Below are 20092 nucleotides of genomic sequence, written 5' to 3'. Positions count from 1 at the left end.
GATTTCTGAACCCTTTACTTTTCGAGAAACGTTATTGGTTTTACAAAAAATGTGCACGATTTTGAGAGTCAAAGAAACGAGATCGTACGGGTTGCACCGGCCGGGAATCGAACCCGGACCTCCCGCTTGGAAGGCTAGAATTCTACCATTGAACTACCGATGCTTGCATAGGTCACACTTCGATATGACACACAAAAGAAGCCTAGATTAGTATACATATAATAAACCGCTCCCCGGCGGGGAATCGAACCCCGGTCTCTCGCGTGACAGGCGAGGATACTCACCACTATACTACCGAGCATGAATGAAAGCTGGTTATCTCAGTTTTTTAAACTTATAGTACTTCTATCCGAATTTTTTTCGCAAAGTCCCGGAGCATGTGCAATAGTCAGTAATTAAATGGAAAAGTGAGTTTGAAGAAAAAGTAACCCTATTAAATACTCTACGCTAGAAATAATGGTCTAAGCGATTTCTGAACACTTTACTTTTCGAGAAACGTTATTGGTTTTACAAAAAATGTGCACGATTTTGAGAGTCAAAGAAACGAGATCGTACGGGTTGCACCGGCCGGGAATCGAACCCGGACCTCCCGCTTGGAAGGCGAGGATTCTACCATTGAACTACCGATGCTTGCAAAGGTCACACTTCGATATGACACACAAAAGAAGCCTAGATTAGTATACATATAATAAACCGTTCCCCGGCGGGGAATCGAACCCCGGTCTCTCGCGTGACAGGCGAGGATACTCACCACTATACTACCGAGGATGAGTAAAAGTTGGTTATCTCAGTTTTTTAAACTTATAGTACTTCTATCCGAATTTTTTTCGCTAAGTCCCGGAGCATGCGCGATAGTCACTAATTAAATGAAAAAGTGAGTTTGAAGAAAAAGTAACCCAATAAAATACTCTACGCTAGAAATAATGGTCAAGGCGATTTCTGAACCCTTTACTTTTCGAGAAACGTTATTGGTTTTACAAAAAATGTGCACGATTTTGAGAGTCAAAGAAACGAGATCGTACGGGTTGCACCGGCCGGGAATCGAACCCGGACCTCCCGCTTGGAAGGCTAGAATTCTACCATTGAACTACCGATGCTTGCATAGGTCACACTTCGATATGACACACAAAAGAAGCCTAGATTAGTATACATATAATAAACCGCTCCCCGGCGGGGAATCGAACCCCGGTCTCTCGCGTGACAGGCGAGGATACTCACCACTATACTACCGAGCATGAATGAAAGCTGGTTATCTCAGTTTTTTAAACTTATAGTACTTCTATCCGAATTTTTTTCGCTAAGTCCCGGAGCATGCGCGATAGTCACTAATTAAATGAAAAAGTGAGTTTGAAGAAAAAGTAACCCAATAAAATACTCTACGCTAGAAATAATGGTCAAGGCGATTTCTGAACCCTTTACTTTTCGAGAAACGTTATTGGTTTTACAAAAAATGTGCACGATTTTGAGAGTCAAAGAAACGAGATCGTACGGGTTGCACCGGCCGGGAATCGAACCCGGACCTCCCGCTTGGAAGGCTAGAATTCTACCATTGAACTACCGATGCTTGCATAGGTCACACTTCGATATGACACACAAAAGAAGCCTAGATTAGTATACATATAATAAACCGCTCCCCGGCGGGGAATCGAACCCCGGTCTCTCGCGTGACAGGCGAGGATACTCACCACTATACTACCGAGCATGAATGAAAGCTGGTTATCTCAGTTTTTTAAACTTATAGTACTTCTATCCGAATTTTTTTCGCAAAGTCCCGGAGCATGTGCAATAGTCAGTAATTAAATGGAAAAGTGAGTTTGAAGAAAAAGTAACCCTATTAAATACTCTACGCTAGAAATAATGGTCTAAGCGATTTCTGAACACTTTACTTTTCGAGAAACGTTATTGGTTTTACAAAAAATGTGCACGATTTTGAGAGTCAAAGAAACGAGATCGTACGGGTTGCACCGGCCGGGAATCGAACCCGGACCTCCCGCTTGGAAGGCGAGGATTCTACCATTGAACTACCGATGCTTGCAAAGGTCACACTTCGATATGACACACAAAAGAAGCCTAGATTAGTATACATATAATAAACCGTTCCCCGGCGGGGAATCGAACCCCGGTCTCTCGCGTGACAGGCGAGGATACTCACCACTATACTACCGAGGATGAGTAAAAGTTGGTTATCTCAGTTTTTTAAACTTATAGTACTTCTATCCGAATTTTTTTCGCTAAGTCCCGGAGCATGCGCGATAGTCACTAATTAAATGAAAAAGTGAGTTTGAAGAAAAAGAAACCCAATAAAATACTCTACGCTAGAAATAATGGTCAAGGCGATTTCTGAACCCTTTACTTTTCGAGAAACGTTATTGGTTTTACAAAAAATGTGCACGATTTTGAGAGTCAAAGAAACGAGATCGTACGGCTTGCACCGGCCGGGAATCGAACCCGGACCTCCCGCTTGGAAGGCGAGAATTCTACCATTGAACTACCGATGCTTGCATAGGTCACACTTCGATATGACACACAAAAGAAGCCTAGATTAGTATACATTTAAAAAGCCGCTCCCCGGCGGGGAATCGAACCCCGGTCTCTCGCGTGACAGGCGAGGATACTCACCACTATACTACCGAGGATGAGTAAAATTGGTTATCTCAGTTTTTTAAACTTATAGTACTTCTATCCGAATTTTTTTCGCTAAGTCCCGGAGCATGCGCGATAGTCACTAATTAAATGAAAAAGTGAGTTTGAAGAAAAAGAAACCCAATAAAATACTCTACGCTAGAAATAATAGTCAAGGCGATTTCTGAACCCTTTACTTTTCGAGAAACGTTATTGGTTTTACAAAAAATGTGCACGATTTTGAGAGTCAAAGAAACGAGATCGTACGGGTTGCACCGGCCGGGAATCGAACCCGGACCTCCCGCTTGGAAGGCGAGAATTCTACCATTGAACTACCGATGCTTGCATAGGTCACACTTCGATATGACACACAAAAGAAGCCTAGATTAGTATACATATAATAAACCGCTCCTCGGCGGGGAATCGAACCCCGGTCTCTCGCGTGACAGGCGAGGATACTCACCACTATACTACCGAGCATGAATGAAAGCTGGTTATCTCAGTTTTTTAAACTTATAGTACTTCTATCCGAATTTTTTTCGCTAAGTCCCGGAGCATGCGCGATAGTCACTAATTAAATGAAAAAGTGAGTTTGAAGAAAAAGTAACCCAATAAAATACTCTACGCTAGAAATAATGGTCAAGGCGATTTCTGAACCCTTTACTTTTCGAGAAACGTTATTGGTTTTACAAAAAATGTGCACGATTTTGAGAGTCAAAGAAACGAGATCGTACGGGTTGCACCGGCCGGGAATCGAACCCGGACCTCCCGCTTGGAAGGCTAGAATTCTACCATTGAACTACCGATGCTTGCATAGGTCACACTTCGATATGACACACAAAAGAAGCCTAGATTAGTATACATATAATAAACCGCTCCCCGGCGGGGAATCGAACCCCGGTCTCTCGCGTGACAGGCGAGGATACTCACCACTATACTACCGAGCATGAATGAAAGCTGGTTATCTCAGTTTTTTAAACTTATAGTACTTCTATCCGAATTTTTTTCGCAAAGTCCCGGAGCATGTGCAATAGTCAGTAATTAAATGGAAAAGTGAGTTTGAAGAAAAAGTAACCCTATTAAATACTCTACGCTAGAAATAATGGTCTAAGCGATTTCTGAACACTTTACTTTTCGAGAAACGTTATTGGTTTTACAAAAAATGTGCACGATTTTGAGAGTCAAAGAAACGAGATCGTACGGGTTGCACCGGCCGGGAATCGAACCCGGACCTCCCGCTTGGAAGGCGAGGATTCTACCATTGAACTACCGATGCTTGCAAAGGTCACACTTCGATATGACACACAAAAGAAGCCTAGATTAGTATACATATAATAAACCGTTCCCCGGCGGGGAATCGAACCCCGGTCTCTCGCGTGACAGGCGAGGATACTCACCACTATACTACCGAGGATGAGTAAAAGTTGGTTATCTCAGTTTTTTAAACTTATAGTACTTCTATCCGAATTTTTTTCGCTAAGTCCCGGAGCATGCGCGATAGTCACTAATTAAATGAAAAAGTGAGTTTGAAGAAAAAGAAACCCAATAAAATACTCTACGCTAGAAATAATGGTCAAGGCGATTTCTGAACCCTTTACTTTTCGAGAAACGTTATTGGTTTTACAAAAAATGTGCACGATTTTGAGAGTCAAAGAAACGAGATCGTACGGCTTGCACCGGCCGGGAATCGAACCCGGACCTCCCGCTTGGAAGGCGAGAATTCTACCATTGAACTACCGATGCTTGCATAGGTCACACTTCGATATGACACACAAAAGAAGCCTAGATTAGTATACATTTAAAAAGCCGCTCCCCGGCGGGGAATCGAACCCCGGTCTCTCGCGTGACAGGCGAGGATACTCACCACTATACTACCGAGGATGAATCAAATTTGGTTATCTCAGTTTTTTAAACTTATGGTACTTCTATCCGAATTTTTTTCGCTAAGTCCCGGAGCATGCGCGATAGTCACTAATTAAATGAAAAAGTGAGTTTGAAGAAAAAGAAACCCAATAAAATACTCTACGCTAGAAATAATGGTCAAGGCGATTTCTGAACCCTTTACTTTTCGAGAAACGTTATTGGTTTTACAAAAAATGTGCACGATTTTGAGAGTCAAAGAAACGAGATCGTACGGGTTGCACCGGCCGGGAATCGAACCCGGACCTCCCGCTTGGAAGGCGAGAATTCTACCATTGAACTACCGATGCTTGCATAGGTCACACTTCGATATGACACACAAAAGAAGCCTAGATTAGTATACATATAATAAACCGCTCCTCGGCGGGGAATCGAACCCCGGTCTCTCGCGTGACAGGCGAGGATACTCACCACTATACTACCGAGCATGAATGAAAGCTGGTTATCTCAGTTTTTTAAACTTATAGTACTTCTATCCGAATTTTTTTCGCTAAGTCCCGGAGCATGCGCGATGGTCACTAATTAAATGAAAAAGTGAGTTTGAAGAAAAAGTAACCCAATAAAATACTCTACGCTAGAAATAATGGTCAAGGCGATTTCTGAACCCTTTACTTTTCGAGAAACGTTATTGGTTTTACAAAAAATGTGCACGATTTTGAGAGTCAAAGAAACGAGATCGTACGGGTTGCACCGGCCGGGAATCGAACCCGGACCTCCCGCTTGGAAGGCGAGAATTCTACCATTGAACTACCGATGCTTGCAAAGGTCACACTTCGATATGACACACAAAAGAAGCCTAGATTAGTATACATATAATAAACCGCTCCTCGGCGGGGAATCGAACACGGTCTCTCGCGTGACAGGCGAGGATACTCACCACTATACTACCGAGCATGAATGAAAGCTGGTTATCTCAGTTTTTTAAACTTATAGTACTTCTATCCGAATTTTTTTCGCTAAGTCCCGGAGCATGCGCGATGGTCACTAATTAAATGAAAAAGTGAGTTTGAAGAAAAAGTAACCCAATAAAATACTCTACGCTAGAAATAATGGTCAAGGCGATTTCTGAACCCTTTACTTTTCGAGAAACGTTATTGGTTTTACAAAAAATGTGCACGATTTTGAGAGTCAAAGAAACGAGATCGTACGGGTTGCACCGGCCGGGAATCGAACCCGGACCTCCCGCTTGGAAGGCTAGAATTCTACCATTGAACTACCGATGCTTGCATAGGTCACACTTCGATATGACACACAAAAGAAGCCTAGATTAGTATACATATAATAAACCGCTCCCCGGCGGGGAATCGAACCCCGGTCTCTCGCGTGACAGGCGAGGATACTCACCACTATACTACCGAGGATGAGTAAAAGTTGGTTATCTCAGTTTTTTAAACGTATAGTACTTCTATCCGAATTTTTTTCGCTAAGTCCCGGAGCATGCGCGATAGTCACTAATTAAATGAAAAAGTGAGTTTGAAGAAAAAGAAACCCAATAAAATACTCTACGCTAGAAATAATGGTCAAGGCGATTTCTGAACCCTTTACTTTTCGAGAAACGTTATTGGTTTTACAAAAAATGTGCACGATTTTGAGAGTCAAAGAAACGAGATCGTACGGGTTGCACCGGCCGGGAATCGAACCCGGACCTCCCGCTTGGAAGGCGAGAATTCTACCATTGAACTACCGATGCTTGCATAGGTCACACTTCGATATGACACACAAAAGAAGCCTAGATTAGTATACATATAATAAACCGCTCCCCGGCGGGGAATCGAACCCCGGTCTCTCGCGTGACAGGCGAGGATACTCACCACTATACTACCGAGCATGAATGAAAGCTGGTTATCTCAGTTTTTTAAACTTATAGTACTTCTATCCGAATTTTTTTCGCAAAGTCCCGGAGCATGCGCGATAGTCACTAATTAAATGAAAAAGTGAGTTTGAAGAAAAAGTAACCCAATAAAATACTCTACGCTAGAAATAATGGTCAAGGCGATTTCTGAACCCTTTACTTTTCGAGAAACGTTATTGGTTTTACAAAAAATGTGCACGATTTTGAGAGTCAAAGAAACGAGATCGTACGGGTTGCACCGGCCGGGAATCGAACCCGGACCTCCCGCTTGGAAGGCGAGAATTCTACCATTGAACTACCGATGCTTGCATAGGTCACACTTCGATATGACACACAAAAGAAGCCTAGATTAGTATACATATAATAAACCGCTCCCCGGCGGGGAATCGAACCCCGGTCTCTCGCGTGACAGGCGAGGATACTCACCACTATACTACCGAGCATGAATGAAAGCTGGTTATCTCAGTTTTTTAAACTTATAGTACTTCTATCCGAATTTTTTTCGCAAAGTCCCGGAGCATGCGCGATAGTCACTAATTAAATGAAAAAGTGAGTTTGAAGAAAAAGTAACCCAATAAAATACTCTACGCTAGAAATAATGGTCAAGGCGATTTCTGAACCCTTTACTTTTCGAGAAACGTTATTGGTTTTACAAAAAATGTGCACGATTTTGAGAGTCAAAGAAACGAGATCGTACGGGTTGCACCGGCCGGGAATCGAACCCGGACCTCCCGCTTGGAAGGCGAGAATTCTACCATTGAACTACCGATGCTTGCATAGGTCACACTTCGATATGACACACAAAAGAAGCCTAGATTAGTATACATATAATAAACCGCTCCTCGGCGGGGAATCGAACCCCGGTCTCTCGCGTGACAGGCGAGGATACTCACCACTATACTACCGAGCATGAATGAAAGCTGGTTATCTCAGTTTTTTAAACTTATAGTACTTCTATCCGAATTTTTTTCGCTAAGTCCCGGAGCATGCGCGATGGTCACTAATTAAATGAAAAAGTGAGTTTGAAGAAAAAGTAACCCAATAAAATACTCTACGCTAGAAATAATGGTCAAGGCGATTTCTGAACCCTTTACTTTTCGAGAAACGTTATTGGTTTTACAAAAAATGTGCACGATTTTGAGAGTCAAAGAAACGAGATCGTACGGGTTGCACCGGCCGGGAATCGAACCCGGACCTCCCGCTTGGAAGGCGAGAATTCTACCATTGAACTACCGATGCTTGCAAAGGTCACACTTCGATATGACACACAAAAGAAGCCTAGATTAGTATACATATAATAAACCGCTCCTCGGCGGGGAATCGAACACGGTCTCTCGCGTGACAGGCGAGGATACTCACCACTATACTACCGAGCATGAATGAAAGCTGGTTATCTCAGTTTTTTAAACTTATAGTACTTCTATCCGAATTTTTTTCGCTAAGTCCCGGAGCATGCGCGATGGTCACTAATTAAATGAAAAAGTGAGTTTGAAGAAAAAGTAACCCAATAAAATACTCTACGCTAGAAATAATGGTCAAGGCGATTTCTGAACCCTTTACTTTTCGAGAAACGTTATTGGTTTTACAAAAAATGTGCACGATTTTGAGAGTCAAAGAAACGAGATCGTACGGGTTGCACCGGCCGGGAATCGAACCCGGACCTCCCGCTTGGAAGGCTAGAATTCTACCATTGAACTACCGATGCTTGCATAGGTCACACTTCGATATGACACACAAAAGAAGCCTAGATTAGTATACATATAATAAACCGCTCCCCGGCGGGGAATCGAACCCCGGTCTCTCGCGTGACAGGCGAGGATACTCACCAATATACTACCGAGGATGAGTAAAAGTTGGTTATCTCAGTTTTTTAAACGTATAGTACTTCTATCCGAATTTTTTTCGCTAAGTCCCGGAGCATGCGCGATAGTCACTAATTAAATGAAAAAGTGAGTTTGAAGAAAAAGAAACCCAATAAAATACTCTACGCTAGAAATAATGGTCAAGGCGATTTCTGAACCCTTTACTTTTCGAGAAACGTTATTGGTTTTACAAAAAATGTGCACGATTTTGAGAGTCAAAGAAACGAGATCGTACGGGTTGCACCGGCCGGGAATCGAACCCGGACCTCCCGCTTGGAAGGCGAGAATTCTACCATTGAACTACCGATGCTTGCATAGGTCACACTTCGATATGACACACAAAAGAAGCCTAGATTAGTATACATATAATAAACCGCTCCCCGGCGGGGAATCGAACCCCGGTCTCTCGCGTGACAGGCGAGGATACTCACCACTATACTACCGAGCATGAATGAAAGCTGGTTATCTCAGTTTTTTAAACTTATAGTACTTCTATCCGAATTTTTTTCGCAAAGTCCCGGAGCATGCGCGATAGTCACTAATTAAATGAAAAAGTGAGTTTGAAGAAAAAGTAACCCAATAAAATACTCTACGCTAGAAATAATGGTCAAGGCGATTTCTGAACCCTTTACTTTTCGAGAAACGTTATTGGTTTTACAAAAAATGTGCACGATTTTGAGAGTCAAAGAAACGAGATCGTACGGGTTGCACCGGCCGGGAATCGAACCCGGACCTCCCGCTTGGAAGGCGAGAATTCTACCATTGAACTACCGATGCTTGCATAGGTCACACTTCGATATGACACACAAAAGAAGCCTAGATTAGTATACATATAATAAACCGCTCCCCGGCGGGGAATCGAACCCCGGTCTCTCGCGTGACAGGCGAGGATACTCACCACTATACTACCGAGCATGAATGAAAGCTGGTTATCTCAGTTTTTTAAACTTATAGTACTTCTATCCGAATTTTTTTCGCAAAGTCCCGGAGCATGCGCGATAGTCACTAATTAAATGAAAAAGTGAGTTTGAAGAAAAAGTAACCCAATAAAATACTCTACGCTAGAAATAATGGTCAAGGCGATTTCTGAACCCTTTACTTTTCGAGAAACGTTATTGGTTTTACAAAAAATGTGCACGATTTTGAGAGTCAAAGAAACGAGATCGTACGGGTTGCACCGGCCGGGAATCGAACCCGGACCTCCCGCTTGGAAGGCGAGAATTCTACCATTGAACTACCGATGCTTGCATAGGTCACACTTCGATATGACACACAAAAGAAGCCTAGATTAGTATACATATAATAAACCACTCCCCGGCGGGGAATCGAACCCCGGTCTCTCGCGTGACAGGCGAGGATACTCACCACTATACTACCGAGCATGAATGAAAGCTGGTTATCTCAGTTTTTTTAAACTTATAGTACTTCTATCCGAATTTTTTTCGCAAAGTCCCGGAGCATGCGCGATAGTCACTAATTAAATGAAAAAGTGAGTTTGAAGAAAAAGTAACCCAATAAAATACTCTACGCTAGAAATAATGGTCAAGGCGATTTCTGAACCCTTTACTTTTCGAGAAACGTTATTGGTTTTACAAAAAATGTGCACGATTTTGAGAGTCAAAGAAACGAGATCGTACGGGTTGCACCGGCCGGGAATCGAACCCGGACCTCCCGCTTGGAAGGCGAGAATTCTACCATTGAACTACCGATGCTTGCATAGGTCACACTTCGATATGACACACAAAAGAAGCCTAGATTAGTATACATATAATAAACCGCTCCCCGGCGGGGAATCGAACCCCGGTCTCTCGCGTGACAGGCGAGGATACTCACCACTATACTACCGAGCATGAATGAAAGCTGGTTATCTCAGTTTTTTAAACTTATAGTACTTCTATCCGAATTTTTTTCGCAAAGTCCCGGAGCATGTGCAATAGTCAGTAATTAAATGGAAAAGTGAGTTTGAAGAAAAAGTAACCCTATTAAATACTCTACGCTAGAAATAATGGTCAAGGCGATTTCTGAATCCTTTACTTTTCGAGAAACGTTATTGGTTTTACAAAAAATGTGCACGATTTTGAGAGTCAAAGAAACGAGATCGTACGGGTTGCACCGGCCGGGAATCGAACCCGGACCTCCCGCTTGGAAGGCGAGGATTCTACCATTGAACTACCGATGCTTGCAAAGGTCACACTTCGATATGACACACAAAAGAAGCCTAGATTAGTATACATATAATAAACCGCTCCCCGGCGGGGAATCGAACCCCGGTCTCTCGCGTGACAGGCGAGGATACTCACCACTATACTACCGAGGATGAGTAAAAGTTGGTTATCTCAGTTTTTTAAACTTATAGTACTTCTATCCGAATTTTTTTCGCTAAGTCCCGGAGCATGCGCGATAGTCACTAATTAAATGAAAAAGTGAGTTTGAAGAAAAAGAAACCCAATAAAATACTCTACGCTAGAAATAATGGTCAAGGCGATTTCTGAACCCTTTACTTTTCGAGAAACGTTATTGGTTTTACAAAAAATGTGCACGATTTTGAGAGTCAAAGAAACGAGATCGTACGGGTTGCACCGGCCGGGAATCGAACCCGGACCTCCCGCTTGGAAGGCTAGAATTCTACCATTGAACTACCGATGCTTGCATAGGTCACACTTCGATATGACACACAAAAGAAGCCTAGATTAGTATACATATAATAAACCGCTCCCCGGCGGGGAATCGAACCCCGGTCTCTCGCGTGACAGGCGAGGATACTCACCAATATACTACCGAGGATGAGTAAAAGTTGGTTATCTCAGTTTTTTAAACGTATAGTACTTCTATCCGAATTTTTTTCGCTAAGTCCCGGAGCATGCGCGATAGTCACTAATTAAATGAAAAAGTGAGTTTGAAGAAAAAGAAACCCAATAAAATACTCTACGCTAGAAATAATGGTCAAGGCGATTTCTGAACCCTTTACTTTTCGAGAAACGTTATTGGTTTTACAAAAAATGTGCACGATTTTGAGAGTCAAAGAAACGAGATCGTACGGGTTGCACCGGCCGGGAATCGAACCCGGACCTCCCGCTTGGAAGGCGAGAATTCTACCATTGAACTACCGATGCTTGCATAGGTCACACTTCGATATGACACACAAAAGAAGCCTAGATTAGTATACATATAATAAACCGCTCCCCGGCGGGGAATCGAACCCCGGTCTCTCGCGTGACAGGCGAGGATACTCACCACTATACTACCGAGCATGAATGAAAGCTGGTTATCTCAGTTTTTTAAACTTATAGTACTTCTATCCGAATTTTTTTCGCAAAGTCCCGGAGCATGCGCGATAGTCACTAATTAAATGAAAAAGTGAGTTTGAAGAAAAAGTAACCCAATAAAATACTCTACGCTAGAAATAATGGTCAAGGCGATTTCTGAACCCTTTACTTTTCGAGAAACGTTATTGGTTTTACAAAAAATGTGCACGATTTTGAGAGTCAAAGAAACGAGATCGTACGGGTTGCACCGGCCGGGAATCGAACCCGGACCTCCCGCTTGGAAGGCGAGAATTCTACCATTGAACTACCGATGCTTGCATAGGTCACACTTCGATATGACACACAAAAGAAGCCTAGATTAGTATACATATAATAAACCGCTCCCCGGCGGGGAATCGAACCCCGGTCTCTCGCGTGACAGGCGAGGATACTCACCACTATACTACCGAGCATGAATGAAAGCTGGTTATCTCAGTTTTTTAAACTTATAGTACTTCTATCCGAATTTTTTTCGCAAAGTCCCGGAGCATGCGCGATAGTCACTAATTAAATGAAAAAGTGAGTTTGAAGAAAAAGTAACCCAATAAAATACTCTACGCTAGAAATAATGGTCAAGGCGATTTCTGAACCCTTTACTTTTCGAGAAACGTTATTGGTTTTACAAAAAATGTGCACGATTTTGAGAGTCAAAGAAACGAGATCGTACGGGTTGCACCGGCCGGGAATCGAACCCGGACCTCCCGCTTGGAAGGCGAGAATTCTACCATTGAACTACCGATGCTTGCATAGGTCACACTTCGATATGACACACAAAAGAAGCCTAGATTAGTATACATATAATAAACCACTCCCCGGCGGGGAATCGAACCCCGGTCTCTCGCGTGACAGGCGAGGATACTCACCACTATACTACCGAGCATGAATGAAAGCTGGTTATCTCAGTTTTTTAAACTTATAGTACTTCTATCCGAATTTTTTTCGCAAAGTCCCGGAGCATGCGCGATAGTCACTAATTAAATGAAAAAGTGAGTTTGAAGAAAAAGTAACCCAATAAAATACTCTACGCTAGAAATAATGGTCAAGGCGATTTCTGAACCCTTTACTTTTCGAGAAACGTTATTGGTTTTACAAAAAATGTGCACGATTTTGAGAGTCAAAGAAACGAGATCGTACGGGTTGCACCGGCCGGGAATCGAACCCGGACCTCCCGCTTGGAAGGCGAGAATTCTACCATTGAACTACCGATGCTTGCATAGGTCACACTTCGATATGACACACAAAAGAAGCCTAGATTAGTATACATATAATAAACCGCTCCCCGGCGGGGAATCGAACCCCGGTCTCTCGCGTGACAGGCGAGGATACTCACCACTATACTACCGAGCATGAATGAAAGCTGGTTATCTCAGTTTTTTAAACTTATAGTACTTCTATCCGAATTTTTTTCGCAAAGTCCCGGAGCATGTGCAATAGTCAGTAATTAAATGGAAAAGTGAGTTTGAAGAAAAAGTAACCCTATTAAATACTCTACGCTAGAAATAATGGTCAAGGCGATTTCTGAATCCTTTACTTTTCGAGAAACGTTATTGGTTTTACAAAAAATGTGCACGATTTTGAGAGTCAAAGAAACGAGATCGTACGGGTTGCACCGGCCGGGAATCGAACCCGGACCTCCCGCTTGGAAGGCGAGGATTCTACCATTGAACTACCGATGCTTGCAAAGGTCACACTTCGATATGACACACAAAAGAAGCCTAGATTAGTATACATATAATAAACCGCTCCCCGGCGGGGAATCGAACCCCGGTCTCTCGCGTGACAGGCGAGGATACTCACCACTATACTACCGAGGATGAGTAAAAGTTGGTTATCTCAGTTTTTTAAACTTATAGTACTTCTATCCGAATTTTTTTCGCTAAGTCCCGGAGCATGCGCGATAGTCACTAATTAAATGAAAAAGTGAGTTTGAAGAAAAAGAAACCCAATAAAATACTCTACGCTAGAAATAATGGTCAAGGCGATTTCTGAACCCTTTACTTTTCGAGAAACGTTATTGGTTTTACAAAAAATGTGCACGATTTTGAGAGTCAAAGAAACGAGATCGTACGGCTTGCACCGGCCGGGAATCGAACCCGGACCTCCCGCTTGGAAGGCGAGAATTCTACCATTGAACTACCGATGCTTGCATAGGTCACACTTCGATATGACACACAAAAGAAGCCTAGATTAGTATACATATAATAAACCGCTCCCCGGCGGGGAATCGAACCCCGGTCTCTCGCGTGACAGGCGAGGAAACTCACCACTATACTACCGAGGATGAATAAAAGTTGGTTATCTCAGTTTTTCAAACTTATAGTACTTCTATCCGAATTTTTTTCGCTAAGTCCCGGAGCATGCGCGATAGTCACTAATTAAATGAAAAAGTGAGTTTGAAGAAAAAGTAACCCAATAAAATACTCTACGCTAGAAATAATGGTCAAGGCGATTTCTGAACCCTTTACTTTTCGAGAAACGTTATTGGTTTTACAAAAAATGTGCACGATTTTGAGAGTCAAAGAAACGAGATCGTACGGGTTGCACCGGCCGGGAATCGAACCCGGACCTCCCGCTTGGAAGGCGAGAATTCTACCATTGAACTACCGATGCTTGCATAGGTCACACTTCGATATGACACACAAAAGAAGCCTAGATTAGTATACATTTAAAAAACCGCTCCCCGGCGGGGAATCGAACCCCGGTCTCTCGCGTGACAGGCGAGGATACTCACCACTATACTACCGAGGATGAATAAAAGTTGGTTATCTCAGTTTTTCAAACTTATAGTACTTCTATCCGAATTTTTTTCGCTAAGTCCCGGAGCATGCGCGATAGTCACTAATTAAATGAAAAAGTGAGTTTGAAGAAAAAGTAACCCAATAAAATACTCTACGCTAGAAATAATGGTCAAGGCGATTTCTGAACCCTTTACTTTTCGAGAAACGTTATTGGTTTTACAAAAAATGTGCACGATTTTGAGAGTCAAAGAAACGAGATCGTACGGGTTGCACCGGCCGGGAATCGAACCCGGACCTCCCGCTTGGAAGGCGAGAATTCTACCATTGAACTACCGATGCTTGCATAGGTCACACTTCGATATGACACACAAAAGAAGCCTAGATTAGTATACATATAATAAACCGCTCCCCGGCGGGGAATCGAACCCCGGTCTCTCGCGTGACAGGCGAGGATACTCACCACTATACTACCGAGCATGAATGAAAGCTGGTTATCTCAGTTTTTTAAACTTATAGTACTTCTATCCGAATTTTTTTCGCAAAGTCCCGGAGCATGTGCAATAGTCAGTAATTAAATGGAAAAGTGAGTTTGAAGAAAAAGTAACCCTATTAAATACTCTACGCTAGAAATAATGGTCTAAGCGATTTCTGAACACTTTACTTTTCGAGAAACGTTATTGGTTTTACAAAAAATGTGCACGATTTTGAGAGTCAAAGAAACGAGATCGTACGGGTTGCACCGGCCGGGAATCGAACCCGGACCTCCCGCTTGGAAGGCGAGAATTCTACCATTGAACTACCGATGCTTGCATAGGTCACACTTCGATATGACACACAAAAGAAGCCTAGATTAGTATACATATAATAAACCGCTCCCCGGCGGGGAATCGAACCCCGGTCTCTCGCGTGACAGGCGAGGAAACTCACTACTATACTACCGAGGATGAATAAAAGTTGGTTATCTCAGTTTTTCAAACTTATAGTACTTCTATCCGAATTTTTTTCGCTAAGTCCCGGAGCATGCGCGATAGTCACTAATTAAATGAAAAAGTGAGTTTGAAGAAAAAGTAACCCAATAAAATACTCTACGCTAGAAATAATGGTCAAGGCGATTTCTGAACCCTTTACTTTTCGAGAAACGTTATTGGTTTTACAAAAAATGTGCACGATTTTGAGAGTCAAAGAAACGAGATCGTACGGGTTGCACCGGCCGGGAATCGAACCCGGACCTCCCGCTTGGAAGGCGAGAATTCTACCATTGAACTACCGATGCTTGCATAGGTCACACTTCGATATGACACACAAAAGAAGCCTAGATTAGTATACATTTAAAAAACCGCTCCCCGGCGGGGAATCGAACCCCGGTCTCTCGCGTGACAGGCGAGGATACTCACCACTATACTACCGAGGATGAATAAAAGTTGGTTATCTCAGTTTTTCAAACTTATAGTACTTCTATCCGAATTTTTTTCGCTAAGTCCCGGAGCATGCGCGATAGTCACTAATTAAATGAAAAAGTGAGTTTGAAGAAAAAGTAACCCAATAAAATACTCTACGCTAGAAATAATGGTCAAGGCGATTTCTGAACCCTTTACTTTTCGAGAAACGTTATTGGTTTTACAAAAAATGTGCACGATTTTGATAGTCAAAGAAACGAGATCGTACGGGTTGCACCGGCCGGGAATCGAACCCGGACCTCCCGCTTGGAAGGCGAGAATTCTACCATTGAACTACCGATGCTTGCATAGGTCACACTTCGATATGACACACAAAAGAAGCCTAGATTAGTATACATATAATAAACCGCTCCCCGGCGGGGAATCGAACCCCGGTCTCTCGCGTGACAGGCGAGGATACTCACCACTATACTACCGAGCATGAATGAAAGCTGGTTATCTCAGTTTTTTAAACTTATAGTACTTCTATCCGAATTTTTTTCGCAAAGTCCCGGAGCATGTGCAATAGTCAGTAATTAAATGGAAAAGTGAGTTTGAAGAAAAAGTAACCCTATTAAATACTCTACGCTAGAAATAATGGTCTAAGCGATTTCTGAACACTTTACTTTTCGAGAAACGTTATTGGTTTTACAAAAAATGTGCACGATTTTGAGAGTCAAAGAAACGAGATCGTACGGGTTGCACCGGCCGGGAATCGAACCCGGACCTCCCGCTTGGAAGGCGAGGATTCTACCATTGAACTACCGATGCTTGCAAAGGTCACACTTCGATATGACACACAAAAGAAGCCTAGATTAGTATACATATAATAAACCGCTCCCCGGCGGGGAATCGAACCCCGGTCTCTCGCGTGACAGGCGAGGATACTCACCACTATACTACCGAGGATGAGTAAAAGTTGGTTATCTCAGTTTTTTAAACTTATAGTACTTCTATCCGAATTTTTTTCGCTAAGTCCCGGAGCATGCGCGATAGTCACTAATTAAATGAAAAAGTGAGTTTGAAGAAAAAGAAACCCAATAAAATACTCTACGCTAGAAATAATGGTCAAGGCGATTTCTGAACCCTTTACTTTTCGAGAAACGTTATTGGTTTTACAAAAAATGTGCACGATTTTGAGAGTCAAAGAAACGAGATCGTACGGCTTGCACCGGCCGGGAATCGAACCCGGACCTCCCGCTTGGAAGGCGAGAATTCTACCATTGAACTACCGATGCTTGCATAGGTCACACTTCGATATGACACACAAAAGAAGCCTAGATTAGTATACATTTAAAAAACCGCTCCCCGGCGGGGAATCGAACCCCGGTCTCTCGCGTGACAGGCGAGGATACTCACCACTATACTACCGAGGATGAATAAAAGTTGGTTATCTCAGTTTTTCAAACTTATAGTACTTCTATCCGAATTTTTTTCGCTAAGTCCCGGAGCATGCGCGATAGTCACTAATTAAATGAAAAAGTGAGTTTGAAGAAAAAGTAACCCAATAAAATACTCTACGCTAGAAATAATGGTCAAGGCGATTTCTGAACCCTTTACTTTTCGAGAAACGTTATTGGTTTTACAAAAAATGTGCACGATTTTGAGAGTCAAAGAAACGAGATCGTTAGGGTTGCACCAGCCGGGAATCGAACCCGGACCTTCCGCTTGGAAGGCGAGAATTCTACCATTGAACTACCGATGCTTGCATAGGTCACACTTCGATATGACACACAAAAGAAGCCTAGATTAGTATACATATAATAAACCGCTCCCCGGCGGGGAATCGAACCCCGGTCTCTCGCGTGACAGGCGAGGATACTCACCACTATACTACCGAGGATGAGTAAAATTGGTTATCTCAGTTTTTTAAACTTATAGTACTTCTATCCGAATTTTTTTCGCTAAGTCCCGGAGCATGCGCGATAGTCACTAATTAAATGAAAAAGTGAGTTTGAAGAAAAAGAAACCCAATAAAATACTCTACGCTAGAAATAATAGTCAAGGCGATTTCTGAACCCTTTACTTTTCGAGAAACGTTATTGGTTTTACAAAAAATGTGCACGATTTTGAGAGTCAAAGAAACGAGATCGTACGGCTTGCACCGGCCGGGAATCGAACCCGGACCTCCCGCTTGGAAGGCGAGAATTCTACCATTGAACTACCGATGCTTGCATAGGTCACACTTCGATATGACACACAAAAGAAGCCTAGATTAGTATACATTTAAAAAACCGCTCCCCGGCGGGGAATCGAACCCCGGTCTCTCGCGTGACAGGCGAGGATACTCACCACTATACTACCGAGGATGAGTAAAAGTTGGTTATCTCAGTTTTTTAAACTTATAGTACTTCTATCCGAATTTTTTTCGCTAAGTCCCGGAGCATGCGCGATAGTCACTAATTAAATGAAAAAGTGAGTTTGAAGAAAAAGTAACCCAATAAAATACTCTACGCTAGAAATAATGGTCAAGGCGATTTCTGAACCCTTTACTTTTCGAGAAACGTTATTGGTTTTACAAAAAATGTGCACGATTTTGAGAGTCAAAGAAACGAGATCGTACGGGTTGCACCGGCCGGGAATCGAACCCGGACCTCCCGCTTGGAAGGCGAGAATTCTACCATTGAACTACCGATGCTTGCATAGGTCACACTTCGATATGACACACAAAAGAAGCCTAGATTAGTATACATATAATAAACCGCTCCCCGGCGGGGAATCGAACCCCGGTCTCTCGCGTGACAGGCGAGGATACTCACCACTATACTACCGAGGATGAGTAAAAGTTGGTTATCTCAGTTTTTTAAACTTATAGTACTTCTATCCGAATTTTTTCCCTAAGTCCCGGAGCATGCGCGATAGTCACTAATTAAATGAAAAAGTGAGTTTGAAGAAAAAGTAACCCAATAAAATACTCTACGCTAGAAATAATGGTCAAGGCGATTTCTGAACCCTTTACTTTTCGAGAAACGTTATTGGTTTTACAAAAAATGTGCACGATTTTGAGAGTCAAAGAAACGAGATCGTACGGCTTGCACCGGCCGGGAATCGAACCCGGACCTCCCGCTTGGAAGGCGAGAATTCTACCATTGAACTACCGATGCTTGCATAGGTCACACTTCGATATGACACACAAAAGAAGCCTAGATTAGTATACATTTAAAAAACCGCTCCCCGGCGGGGAATCGAACCCCGGTCTCTCGCGTGACAGGCGAGGATACTCACCACTATACTACCGAGGATGAATAAAAGTTGGTTATCTCAGTTTTTTAAACTTATAGTACTTCTATCCGAATTTTTTTCGCTAAGTCCCGGAGCATGCGCGATAGTCACTAATTAAATGAAAAAGTGAGTTTGAAGAAAAAGTAACCCAATAAAATACTCTACGCTAGAAATAATGGTCAAGGCGATTTCTGAACCCTTTACTTTTCGAGAAACGTTATTGGTTTTACAAAAAATGTGCACGATTTTGAGAGTCAAAGAAACGAGATCGTACGGGTTGCACCGGCCGGGAATCGAACCCGGACCTCCCGCTTGGAAGGCGAGAATTCTACCATTGAACTACCGATGCTTGCATAGGTCACACTTCGATATGACACACAAAAGAAGCCTAGATTAGTATACATATAATAAACCGCTCCCCGGCGGGGAATCGAACCCCGGTCTCTCGCGTGACAGGCGAGGATACTCACCACTATACTACCGAGGATGAGTAAAAGTTGGTTATCTCAGTTTTTTAAACTTATAGTACTTCTATCCGAATTTTTTCCCTAAGTCCCGGAGCATGCGCGATAGTCACTAATTAAATGAAAAAGTGAGTTTGAAGAAAAAGTAACCCAATAAAATACTCTACGCTAGAAATAATGGTCAAGGCGATTTCTGAACCCTTTACTTTTCGAGAAACGTTATTGGTTTTACAAAAAATGTGCACGATTTTGAGAGTCAAAGAAACGAGATCGTACGGCTTGCACCGGCCGGGAATCGAACCCGGACCTCCCGCTTGGAAGGCGAGAATTCTACCATTGAACTACCGATGCTTGCATAGGTCACACTTCGATATGACACACAAAAGAAGCCTAGATTAGTATACATTTAAAAAACCGCTCCCCGGCGGGGAATCGAACCCCGGTCTCTCGCGTGACAGGCGAGGATACTCACCACTATACTACCGAGGATGAATAAAAGTTGGTTATCTCAGTTTTTCAAACTTATAGTACTTCTATCCGAATTTTTTTCGCTAAGTCCCGGAGCATGCGCGATAGTCACTAATTAAATGAAAAAGTGAGTTTGAAGAAAAAGTAACCCAATAAAATACTCTACGCTAGAAATAATGGTCAAGGCGATTTCTGAACCCTTT

General features: G+C 42.8%; 83 non-coding genes across 83 annotated transcripts; all 83 read right to left on the bottom strand.

Annotated features, from left to right (window-relative positions):
* Positions 1–92: 92 nt before the first annotated feature.
* On the bottom strand, positions 93–163 carry TRNAG-UCC (transfer RNA glycine (anticodon UCC)). Its single transcript has one exon. It is a non-coding gene; the product is annotated as a tRNA-Gly (tRNA).
* Positions 164–229: 66 nt separating this feature from the next.
* On the bottom strand, positions 230–301 carry TRNAD-GUC (transfer RNA aspartic acid (anticodon GUC)). Its single transcript has one exon. It is a non-coding gene; the product is annotated as a tRNA-Asp (tRNA).
* A 258-nt stretch (positions 302–559) lies between these two features.
* TRNAG-UCC (transfer RNA glycine (anticodon UCC)) lies at positions 560–630 on the bottom strand. Its single transcript has one exon. It is a non-coding gene; the product is annotated as a tRNA-Gly (tRNA).
* Positions 631–696: 66 nt separating this feature from the next.
* TRNAD-GUC (transfer RNA aspartic acid (anticodon GUC)) lies at positions 697–768 on the bottom strand. The gene has a single exon. It is a non-coding gene; the product is annotated as a tRNA-Asp (tRNA).
* A 258-nt stretch (positions 769–1026) lies between these two features.
* On the bottom strand, positions 1027–1097 carry TRNAG-UCC (transfer RNA glycine (anticodon UCC)). The gene has a single exon. It is a non-coding gene; the product is annotated as a tRNA-Gly (tRNA).
* Positions 1098–1163: 66 nt separating this feature from the next.
* On the bottom strand, positions 1164–1235 carry TRNAD-GUC (transfer RNA aspartic acid (anticodon GUC)). The gene has a single exon. It is a non-coding gene; the product is annotated as a tRNA-Asp (tRNA).
* A 258-nt stretch (positions 1236–1493) lies between these two features.
* On the bottom strand, positions 1494–1564 carry TRNAG-UCC (transfer RNA glycine (anticodon UCC)). The gene has a single exon. It is a non-coding gene; the product is annotated as a tRNA-Gly (tRNA).
* Positions 1565–1630: 66 nt separating this feature from the next.
* On the bottom strand, positions 1631–1702 carry TRNAD-GUC (transfer RNA aspartic acid (anticodon GUC)). The gene has a single exon. It is a non-coding gene; the product is annotated as a tRNA-Asp (tRNA).
* Positions 1703–1960: 258 nt separating this feature from the next.
* Positions 1961–2031, bottom strand: TRNAG-UCC (transfer RNA glycine (anticodon UCC)). The gene has a single exon. It is a non-coding gene; the product is annotated as a tRNA-Gly (tRNA).
* Positions 2032–2097: 66 nt separating this feature from the next.
* Positions 2098–2169, bottom strand: TRNAD-GUC (transfer RNA aspartic acid (anticodon GUC)). Its single transcript has one exon. It is a non-coding gene; the product is annotated as a tRNA-Asp (tRNA).
* A 258-nt stretch (positions 2170–2427) lies between these two features.
* Positions 2428–2498, bottom strand: TRNAG-UCC (transfer RNA glycine (anticodon UCC)). Its single transcript has one exon. It is a non-coding gene; the product is annotated as a tRNA-Gly (tRNA).
* A 66-nt stretch (positions 2499–2564) lies between these two features.
* TRNAD-GUC (transfer RNA aspartic acid (anticodon GUC)) lies at positions 2565–2636 on the bottom strand. Its single transcript has one exon. It is a non-coding gene; the product is annotated as a tRNA-Asp (tRNA).
* A 257-nt stretch (positions 2637–2893) lies between these two features.
* On the bottom strand, positions 2894–2964 carry TRNAG-UCC (transfer RNA glycine (anticodon UCC)). Its single transcript has one exon. It is a non-coding gene; the product is annotated as a tRNA-Gly (tRNA).
* A 66-nt stretch (positions 2965–3030) lies between these two features.
* TRNAD-GUC (transfer RNA aspartic acid (anticodon GUC)) lies at positions 3031–3102 on the bottom strand. The gene has a single exon. It is a non-coding gene; the product is annotated as a tRNA-Asp (tRNA).
* A 258-nt stretch (positions 3103–3360) lies between these two features.
* On the bottom strand, positions 3361–3431 carry TRNAG-UCC (transfer RNA glycine (anticodon UCC)). The gene has a single exon. It is a non-coding gene; the product is annotated as a tRNA-Gly (tRNA).
* A 66-nt stretch (positions 3432–3497) lies between these two features.
* Positions 3498–3569, bottom strand: TRNAD-GUC (transfer RNA aspartic acid (anticodon GUC)). The gene has a single exon. It is a non-coding gene; the product is annotated as a tRNA-Asp (tRNA).
* A 258-nt stretch (positions 3570–3827) lies between these two features.
* On the bottom strand, positions 3828–3898 carry TRNAG-UCC (transfer RNA glycine (anticodon UCC)). The gene has a single exon. It is a non-coding gene; the product is annotated as a tRNA-Gly (tRNA).
* Positions 3899–3964: 66 nt separating this feature from the next.
* Positions 3965–4036, bottom strand: TRNAD-GUC (transfer RNA aspartic acid (anticodon GUC)). The gene has a single exon. It is a non-coding gene; the product is annotated as a tRNA-Asp (tRNA).
* A 258-nt stretch (positions 4037–4294) lies between these two features.
* Positions 4295–4365, bottom strand: TRNAG-UCC (transfer RNA glycine (anticodon UCC)). Its single transcript has one exon. It is a non-coding gene; the product is annotated as a tRNA-Gly (tRNA).
* Positions 4366–4431: 66 nt separating this feature from the next.
* Positions 4432–4503, bottom strand: TRNAD-GUC (transfer RNA aspartic acid (anticodon GUC)). The gene has a single exon. It is a non-coding gene; the product is annotated as a tRNA-Asp (tRNA).
* A 258-nt stretch (positions 4504–4761) lies between these two features.
* TRNAG-UCC (transfer RNA glycine (anticodon UCC)) lies at positions 4762–4832 on the bottom strand. Its single transcript has one exon. It is a non-coding gene; the product is annotated as a tRNA-Gly (tRNA).
* Positions 4833–4898: 66 nt separating this feature from the next.
* Positions 4899–4970, bottom strand: TRNAD-GUC (transfer RNA aspartic acid (anticodon GUC)). The gene has a single exon. It is a non-coding gene; the product is annotated as a tRNA-Asp (tRNA).
* Positions 4971–5228: 258 nt separating this feature from the next.
* On the bottom strand, positions 5229–5299 carry TRNAG-UCC (transfer RNA glycine (anticodon UCC)). The gene has a single exon. It is a non-coding gene; the product is annotated as a tRNA-Gly (tRNA).
* Positions 5300–5694: 395 nt separating this feature from the next.
* On the bottom strand, positions 5695–5765 carry TRNAG-UCC (transfer RNA glycine (anticodon UCC)). The gene has a single exon. It is a non-coding gene; the product is annotated as a tRNA-Gly (tRNA).
* Positions 5766–5831: 66 nt separating this feature from the next.
* TRNAD-GUC (transfer RNA aspartic acid (anticodon GUC)) lies at positions 5832–5903 on the bottom strand. Its single transcript has one exon. It is a non-coding gene; the product is annotated as a tRNA-Asp (tRNA).
* A 258-nt stretch (positions 5904–6161) lies between these two features.
* Positions 6162–6232, bottom strand: TRNAG-UCC (transfer RNA glycine (anticodon UCC)). The gene has a single exon. It is a non-coding gene; the product is annotated as a tRNA-Gly (tRNA).
* Positions 6233–6298: 66 nt separating this feature from the next.
* Positions 6299–6370, bottom strand: TRNAD-GUC (transfer RNA aspartic acid (anticodon GUC)). The gene has a single exon. It is a non-coding gene; the product is annotated as a tRNA-Asp (tRNA).
* Positions 6371–6628: 258 nt separating this feature from the next.
* TRNAG-UCC (transfer RNA glycine (anticodon UCC)) lies at positions 6629–6699 on the bottom strand. The gene has a single exon. It is a non-coding gene; the product is annotated as a tRNA-Gly (tRNA).
* Positions 6700–6765: 66 nt separating this feature from the next.
* On the bottom strand, positions 6766–6837 carry TRNAD-GUC (transfer RNA aspartic acid (anticodon GUC)). The gene has a single exon. It is a non-coding gene; the product is annotated as a tRNA-Asp (tRNA).
* Positions 6838–7095: 258 nt separating this feature from the next.
* Positions 7096–7166, bottom strand: TRNAG-UCC (transfer RNA glycine (anticodon UCC)). Its single transcript has one exon. It is a non-coding gene; the product is annotated as a tRNA-Gly (tRNA).
* A 66-nt stretch (positions 7167–7232) lies between these two features.
* On the bottom strand, positions 7233–7304 carry TRNAD-GUC (transfer RNA aspartic acid (anticodon GUC)). Its single transcript has one exon. It is a non-coding gene; the product is annotated as a tRNA-Asp (tRNA).
* A 258-nt stretch (positions 7305–7562) lies between these two features.
* On the bottom strand, positions 7563–7633 carry TRNAG-UCC (transfer RNA glycine (anticodon UCC)). The gene has a single exon. It is a non-coding gene; the product is annotated as a tRNA-Gly (tRNA).
* A 395-nt stretch (positions 7634–8028) lies between these two features.
* Positions 8029–8099, bottom strand: TRNAG-UCC (transfer RNA glycine (anticodon UCC)). The gene has a single exon. It is a non-coding gene; the product is annotated as a tRNA-Gly (tRNA).
* A 66-nt stretch (positions 8100–8165) lies between these two features.
* On the bottom strand, positions 8166–8237 carry TRNAD-GUC (transfer RNA aspartic acid (anticodon GUC)). Its single transcript has one exon. It is a non-coding gene; the product is annotated as a tRNA-Asp (tRNA).
* A 258-nt stretch (positions 8238–8495) lies between these two features.
* TRNAG-UCC (transfer RNA glycine (anticodon UCC)) lies at positions 8496–8566 on the bottom strand. The gene has a single exon. It is a non-coding gene; the product is annotated as a tRNA-Gly (tRNA).
* A 66-nt stretch (positions 8567–8632) lies between these two features.
* TRNAD-GUC (transfer RNA aspartic acid (anticodon GUC)) lies at positions 8633–8704 on the bottom strand. Its single transcript has one exon. It is a non-coding gene; the product is annotated as a tRNA-Asp (tRNA).
* Positions 8705–8962: 258 nt separating this feature from the next.
* TRNAG-UCC (transfer RNA glycine (anticodon UCC)) lies at positions 8963–9033 on the bottom strand. The gene has a single exon. It is a non-coding gene; the product is annotated as a tRNA-Gly (tRNA).
* A 66-nt stretch (positions 9034–9099) lies between these two features.
* Positions 9100–9171, bottom strand: TRNAD-GUC (transfer RNA aspartic acid (anticodon GUC)). The gene has a single exon. It is a non-coding gene; the product is annotated as a tRNA-Asp (tRNA).
* Positions 9172–9429: 258 nt separating this feature from the next.
* Positions 9430–9500, bottom strand: TRNAG-UCC (transfer RNA glycine (anticodon UCC)). Its single transcript has one exon. It is a non-coding gene; the product is annotated as a tRNA-Gly (tRNA).
* A 66-nt stretch (positions 9501–9566) lies between these two features.
* Positions 9567–9638, bottom strand: TRNAD-GUC (transfer RNA aspartic acid (anticodon GUC)). The gene has a single exon. It is a non-coding gene; the product is annotated as a tRNA-Asp (tRNA).
* Positions 9639–9897: 259 nt separating this feature from the next.
* TRNAG-UCC (transfer RNA glycine (anticodon UCC)) lies at positions 9898–9968 on the bottom strand. Its single transcript has one exon. It is a non-coding gene; the product is annotated as a tRNA-Gly (tRNA).
* A 66-nt stretch (positions 9969–10034) lies between these two features.
* TRNAD-GUC (transfer RNA aspartic acid (anticodon GUC)) lies at positions 10035–10106 on the bottom strand. Its single transcript has one exon. It is a non-coding gene; the product is annotated as a tRNA-Asp (tRNA).
* Positions 10107–10364: 258 nt separating this feature from the next.
* TRNAG-UCC (transfer RNA glycine (anticodon UCC)) lies at positions 10365–10435 on the bottom strand. The gene has a single exon. It is a non-coding gene; the product is annotated as a tRNA-Gly (tRNA).
* A 66-nt stretch (positions 10436–10501) lies between these two features.
* Positions 10502–10573, bottom strand: TRNAD-GUC (transfer RNA aspartic acid (anticodon GUC)). The gene has a single exon. It is a non-coding gene; the product is annotated as a tRNA-Asp (tRNA).
* A 258-nt stretch (positions 10574–10831) lies between these two features.
* On the bottom strand, positions 10832–10902 carry TRNAG-UCC (transfer RNA glycine (anticodon UCC)). Its single transcript has one exon. It is a non-coding gene; the product is annotated as a tRNA-Gly (tRNA).
* Positions 10903–10968: 66 nt separating this feature from the next.
* On the bottom strand, positions 10969–11040 carry TRNAD-GUC (transfer RNA aspartic acid (anticodon GUC)). Its single transcript has one exon. It is a non-coding gene; the product is annotated as a tRNA-Asp (tRNA).
* Positions 11041–11298: 258 nt separating this feature from the next.
* TRNAG-UCC (transfer RNA glycine (anticodon UCC)) lies at positions 11299–11369 on the bottom strand. Its single transcript has one exon. It is a non-coding gene; the product is annotated as a tRNA-Gly (tRNA).
* A 66-nt stretch (positions 11370–11435) lies between these two features.
* Positions 11436–11507, bottom strand: TRNAD-GUC (transfer RNA aspartic acid (anticodon GUC)). Its single transcript has one exon. It is a non-coding gene; the product is annotated as a tRNA-Asp (tRNA).
* Positions 11508–11765: 258 nt separating this feature from the next.
* TRNAG-UCC (transfer RNA glycine (anticodon UCC)) lies at positions 11766–11836 on the bottom strand. The gene has a single exon. It is a non-coding gene; the product is annotated as a tRNA-Gly (tRNA).
* A 66-nt stretch (positions 11837–11902) lies between these two features.
* On the bottom strand, positions 11903–11974 carry TRNAD-GUC (transfer RNA aspartic acid (anticodon GUC)). The gene has a single exon. It is a non-coding gene; the product is annotated as a tRNA-Asp (tRNA).
* A 258-nt stretch (positions 11975–12232) lies between these two features.
* Positions 12233–12303, bottom strand: TRNAG-UCC (transfer RNA glycine (anticodon UCC)). Its single transcript has one exon. It is a non-coding gene; the product is annotated as a tRNA-Gly (tRNA).
* Positions 12304–12369: 66 nt separating this feature from the next.
* TRNAD-GUC (transfer RNA aspartic acid (anticodon GUC)) lies at positions 12370–12441 on the bottom strand. The gene has a single exon. It is a non-coding gene; the product is annotated as a tRNA-Asp (tRNA).
* A 258-nt stretch (positions 12442–12699) lies between these two features.
* TRNAG-UCC (transfer RNA glycine (anticodon UCC)) lies at positions 12700–12770 on the bottom strand. The gene has a single exon. It is a non-coding gene; the product is annotated as a tRNA-Gly (tRNA).
* Positions 12771–12836: 66 nt separating this feature from the next.
* On the bottom strand, positions 12837–12908 carry TRNAD-GUC (transfer RNA aspartic acid (anticodon GUC)). Its single transcript has one exon. It is a non-coding gene; the product is annotated as a tRNA-Asp (tRNA).
* Positions 12909–13166: 258 nt separating this feature from the next.
* On the bottom strand, positions 13167–13237 carry TRNAG-UCC (transfer RNA glycine (anticodon UCC)). The gene has a single exon. It is a non-coding gene; the product is annotated as a tRNA-Gly (tRNA).
* A 66-nt stretch (positions 13238–13303) lies between these two features.
* Positions 13304–13375, bottom strand: TRNAD-GUC (transfer RNA aspartic acid (anticodon GUC)). Its single transcript has one exon. It is a non-coding gene; the product is annotated as a tRNA-Asp (tRNA).
* A 258-nt stretch (positions 13376–13633) lies between these two features.
* TRNAG-UCC (transfer RNA glycine (anticodon UCC)) lies at positions 13634–13704 on the bottom strand. Its single transcript has one exon. It is a non-coding gene; the product is annotated as a tRNA-Gly (tRNA).
* Positions 13705–13770: 66 nt separating this feature from the next.
* On the bottom strand, positions 13771–13842 carry TRNAD-GUC (transfer RNA aspartic acid (anticodon GUC)). Its single transcript has one exon. It is a non-coding gene; the product is annotated as a tRNA-Asp (tRNA).
* A 258-nt stretch (positions 13843–14100) lies between these two features.
* Positions 14101–14171, bottom strand: TRNAG-UCC (transfer RNA glycine (anticodon UCC)). The gene has a single exon. It is a non-coding gene; the product is annotated as a tRNA-Gly (tRNA).
* Positions 14172–14237: 66 nt separating this feature from the next.
* TRNAD-GUC (transfer RNA aspartic acid (anticodon GUC)) lies at positions 14238–14309 on the bottom strand. Its single transcript has one exon. It is a non-coding gene; the product is annotated as a tRNA-Asp (tRNA).
* A 258-nt stretch (positions 14310–14567) lies between these two features.
* On the bottom strand, positions 14568–14638 carry TRNAG-UCC (transfer RNA glycine (anticodon UCC)). The gene has a single exon. It is a non-coding gene; the product is annotated as a tRNA-Gly (tRNA).
* A 66-nt stretch (positions 14639–14704) lies between these two features.
* Positions 14705–14776, bottom strand: TRNAD-GUC (transfer RNA aspartic acid (anticodon GUC)). Its single transcript has one exon. It is a non-coding gene; the product is annotated as a tRNA-Asp (tRNA).
* Positions 14777–15034: 258 nt separating this feature from the next.
* Positions 15035–15105, bottom strand: TRNAG-UCC (transfer RNA glycine (anticodon UCC)). Its single transcript has one exon. It is a non-coding gene; the product is annotated as a tRNA-Gly (tRNA).
* A 396-nt stretch (positions 15106–15501) lies between these two features.
* Positions 15502–15572, bottom strand: TRNAG-UCC (transfer RNA glycine (anticodon UCC)). The gene has a single exon. It is a non-coding gene; the product is annotated as a tRNA-Gly (tRNA).
* A 66-nt stretch (positions 15573–15638) lies between these two features.
* TRNAD-GUC (transfer RNA aspartic acid (anticodon GUC)) lies at positions 15639–15710 on the bottom strand. Its single transcript has one exon. It is a non-coding gene; the product is annotated as a tRNA-Asp (tRNA).
* A 258-nt stretch (positions 15711–15968) lies between these two features.
* On the bottom strand, positions 15969–16039 carry TRNAG-UCC (transfer RNA glycine (anticodon UCC)). The gene has a single exon. It is a non-coding gene; the product is annotated as a tRNA-Gly (tRNA).
* A 66-nt stretch (positions 16040–16105) lies between these two features.
* On the bottom strand, positions 16106–16177 carry TRNAD-GUC (transfer RNA aspartic acid (anticodon GUC)). Its single transcript has one exon. It is a non-coding gene; the product is annotated as a tRNA-Asp (tRNA).
* Positions 16178–16435: 258 nt separating this feature from the next.
* On the bottom strand, positions 16436–16506 carry TRNAG-UCC (transfer RNA glycine (anticodon UCC)). The gene has a single exon. It is a non-coding gene; the product is annotated as a tRNA-Gly (tRNA).
* Positions 16507–16572: 66 nt separating this feature from the next.
* On the bottom strand, positions 16573–16644 carry TRNAD-GUC (transfer RNA aspartic acid (anticodon GUC)). Its single transcript has one exon. It is a non-coding gene; the product is annotated as a tRNA-Asp (tRNA).
* Positions 16645–16902: 258 nt separating this feature from the next.
* Positions 16903–16973, bottom strand: TRNAG-UCC (transfer RNA glycine (anticodon UCC)). Its single transcript has one exon. It is a non-coding gene; the product is annotated as a tRNA-Gly (tRNA).
* A 66-nt stretch (positions 16974–17039) lies between these two features.
* TRNAD-GUC (transfer RNA aspartic acid (anticodon GUC)) lies at positions 17040–17111 on the bottom strand. Its single transcript has one exon. It is a non-coding gene; the product is annotated as a tRNA-Asp (tRNA).
* Positions 17112–17369: 258 nt separating this feature from the next.
* Positions 17370–17440, bottom strand: TRNAG-UCC (transfer RNA glycine (anticodon UCC)). The gene has a single exon. It is a non-coding gene; the product is annotated as a tRNA-Gly (tRNA).
* Positions 17441–17506: 66 nt separating this feature from the next.
* On the bottom strand, positions 17507–17578 carry TRNAD-GUC (transfer RNA aspartic acid (anticodon GUC)). Its single transcript has one exon. It is a non-coding gene; the product is annotated as a tRNA-Asp (tRNA).
* A 257-nt stretch (positions 17579–17835) lies between these two features.
* On the bottom strand, positions 17836–17906 carry TRNAG-UCC (transfer RNA glycine (anticodon UCC)). Its single transcript has one exon. It is a non-coding gene; the product is annotated as a tRNA-Gly (tRNA).
* A 66-nt stretch (positions 17907–17972) lies between these two features.
* On the bottom strand, positions 17973–18044 carry TRNAD-GUC (transfer RNA aspartic acid (anticodon GUC)). Its single transcript has one exon. It is a non-coding gene; the product is annotated as a tRNA-Asp (tRNA).
* Positions 18045–18302: 258 nt separating this feature from the next.
* TRNAG-UCC (transfer RNA glycine (anticodon UCC)) lies at positions 18303–18373 on the bottom strand. The gene has a single exon. It is a non-coding gene; the product is annotated as a tRNA-Gly (tRNA).
* Positions 18374–18439: 66 nt separating this feature from the next.
* On the bottom strand, positions 18440–18511 carry TRNAD-GUC (transfer RNA aspartic acid (anticodon GUC)). The gene has a single exon. It is a non-coding gene; the product is annotated as a tRNA-Asp (tRNA).
* A 257-nt stretch (positions 18512–18768) lies between these two features.
* TRNAG-UCC (transfer RNA glycine (anticodon UCC)) lies at positions 18769–18839 on the bottom strand. The gene has a single exon. It is a non-coding gene; the product is annotated as a tRNA-Gly (tRNA).
* A 66-nt stretch (positions 18840–18905) lies between these two features.
* Positions 18906–18977, bottom strand: TRNAD-GUC (transfer RNA aspartic acid (anticodon GUC)). The gene has a single exon. It is a non-coding gene; the product is annotated as a tRNA-Asp (tRNA).
* Positions 18978–19235: 258 nt separating this feature from the next.
* Positions 19236–19306, bottom strand: TRNAG-UCC (transfer RNA glycine (anticodon UCC)). The gene has a single exon. It is a non-coding gene; the product is annotated as a tRNA-Gly (tRNA).
* A 66-nt stretch (positions 19307–19372) lies between these two features.
* TRNAD-GUC (transfer RNA aspartic acid (anticodon GUC)) lies at positions 19373–19444 on the bottom strand. Its single transcript has one exon. It is a non-coding gene; the product is annotated as a tRNA-Asp (tRNA).
* A 257-nt stretch (positions 19445–19701) lies between these two features.
* TRNAG-UCC (transfer RNA glycine (anticodon UCC)) lies at positions 19702–19772 on the bottom strand. Its single transcript has one exon. It is a non-coding gene; the product is annotated as a tRNA-Gly (tRNA).
* Positions 19773–19838: 66 nt separating this feature from the next.
* Positions 19839–19910, bottom strand: TRNAD-GUC (transfer RNA aspartic acid (anticodon GUC)). The gene has a single exon. It is a non-coding gene; the product is annotated as a tRNA-Asp (tRNA).
* Between the last annotated feature and the right edge of the window lie 182 nt (positions 19911–20092).

The sequence above is a fragment of the Phalangium opilio genome, unplaced genomic scaffold (genome assembly GCF_054372755.1).
Source record: "Phalangium opilio isolate 3A_F unplaced genomic scaffold, DU_Popi_V2 ptg000352l_1, whole genome shotgun sequence".
Taxonomy (NCBI): Eukaryota; Metazoa; Arthropoda; class Arachnida; order Opiliones; family Phalangiidae; genus Phalangium; species Phalangium opilio.
This window is presented reverse-complemented; position numbering and strand designations above follow the sequence as displayed.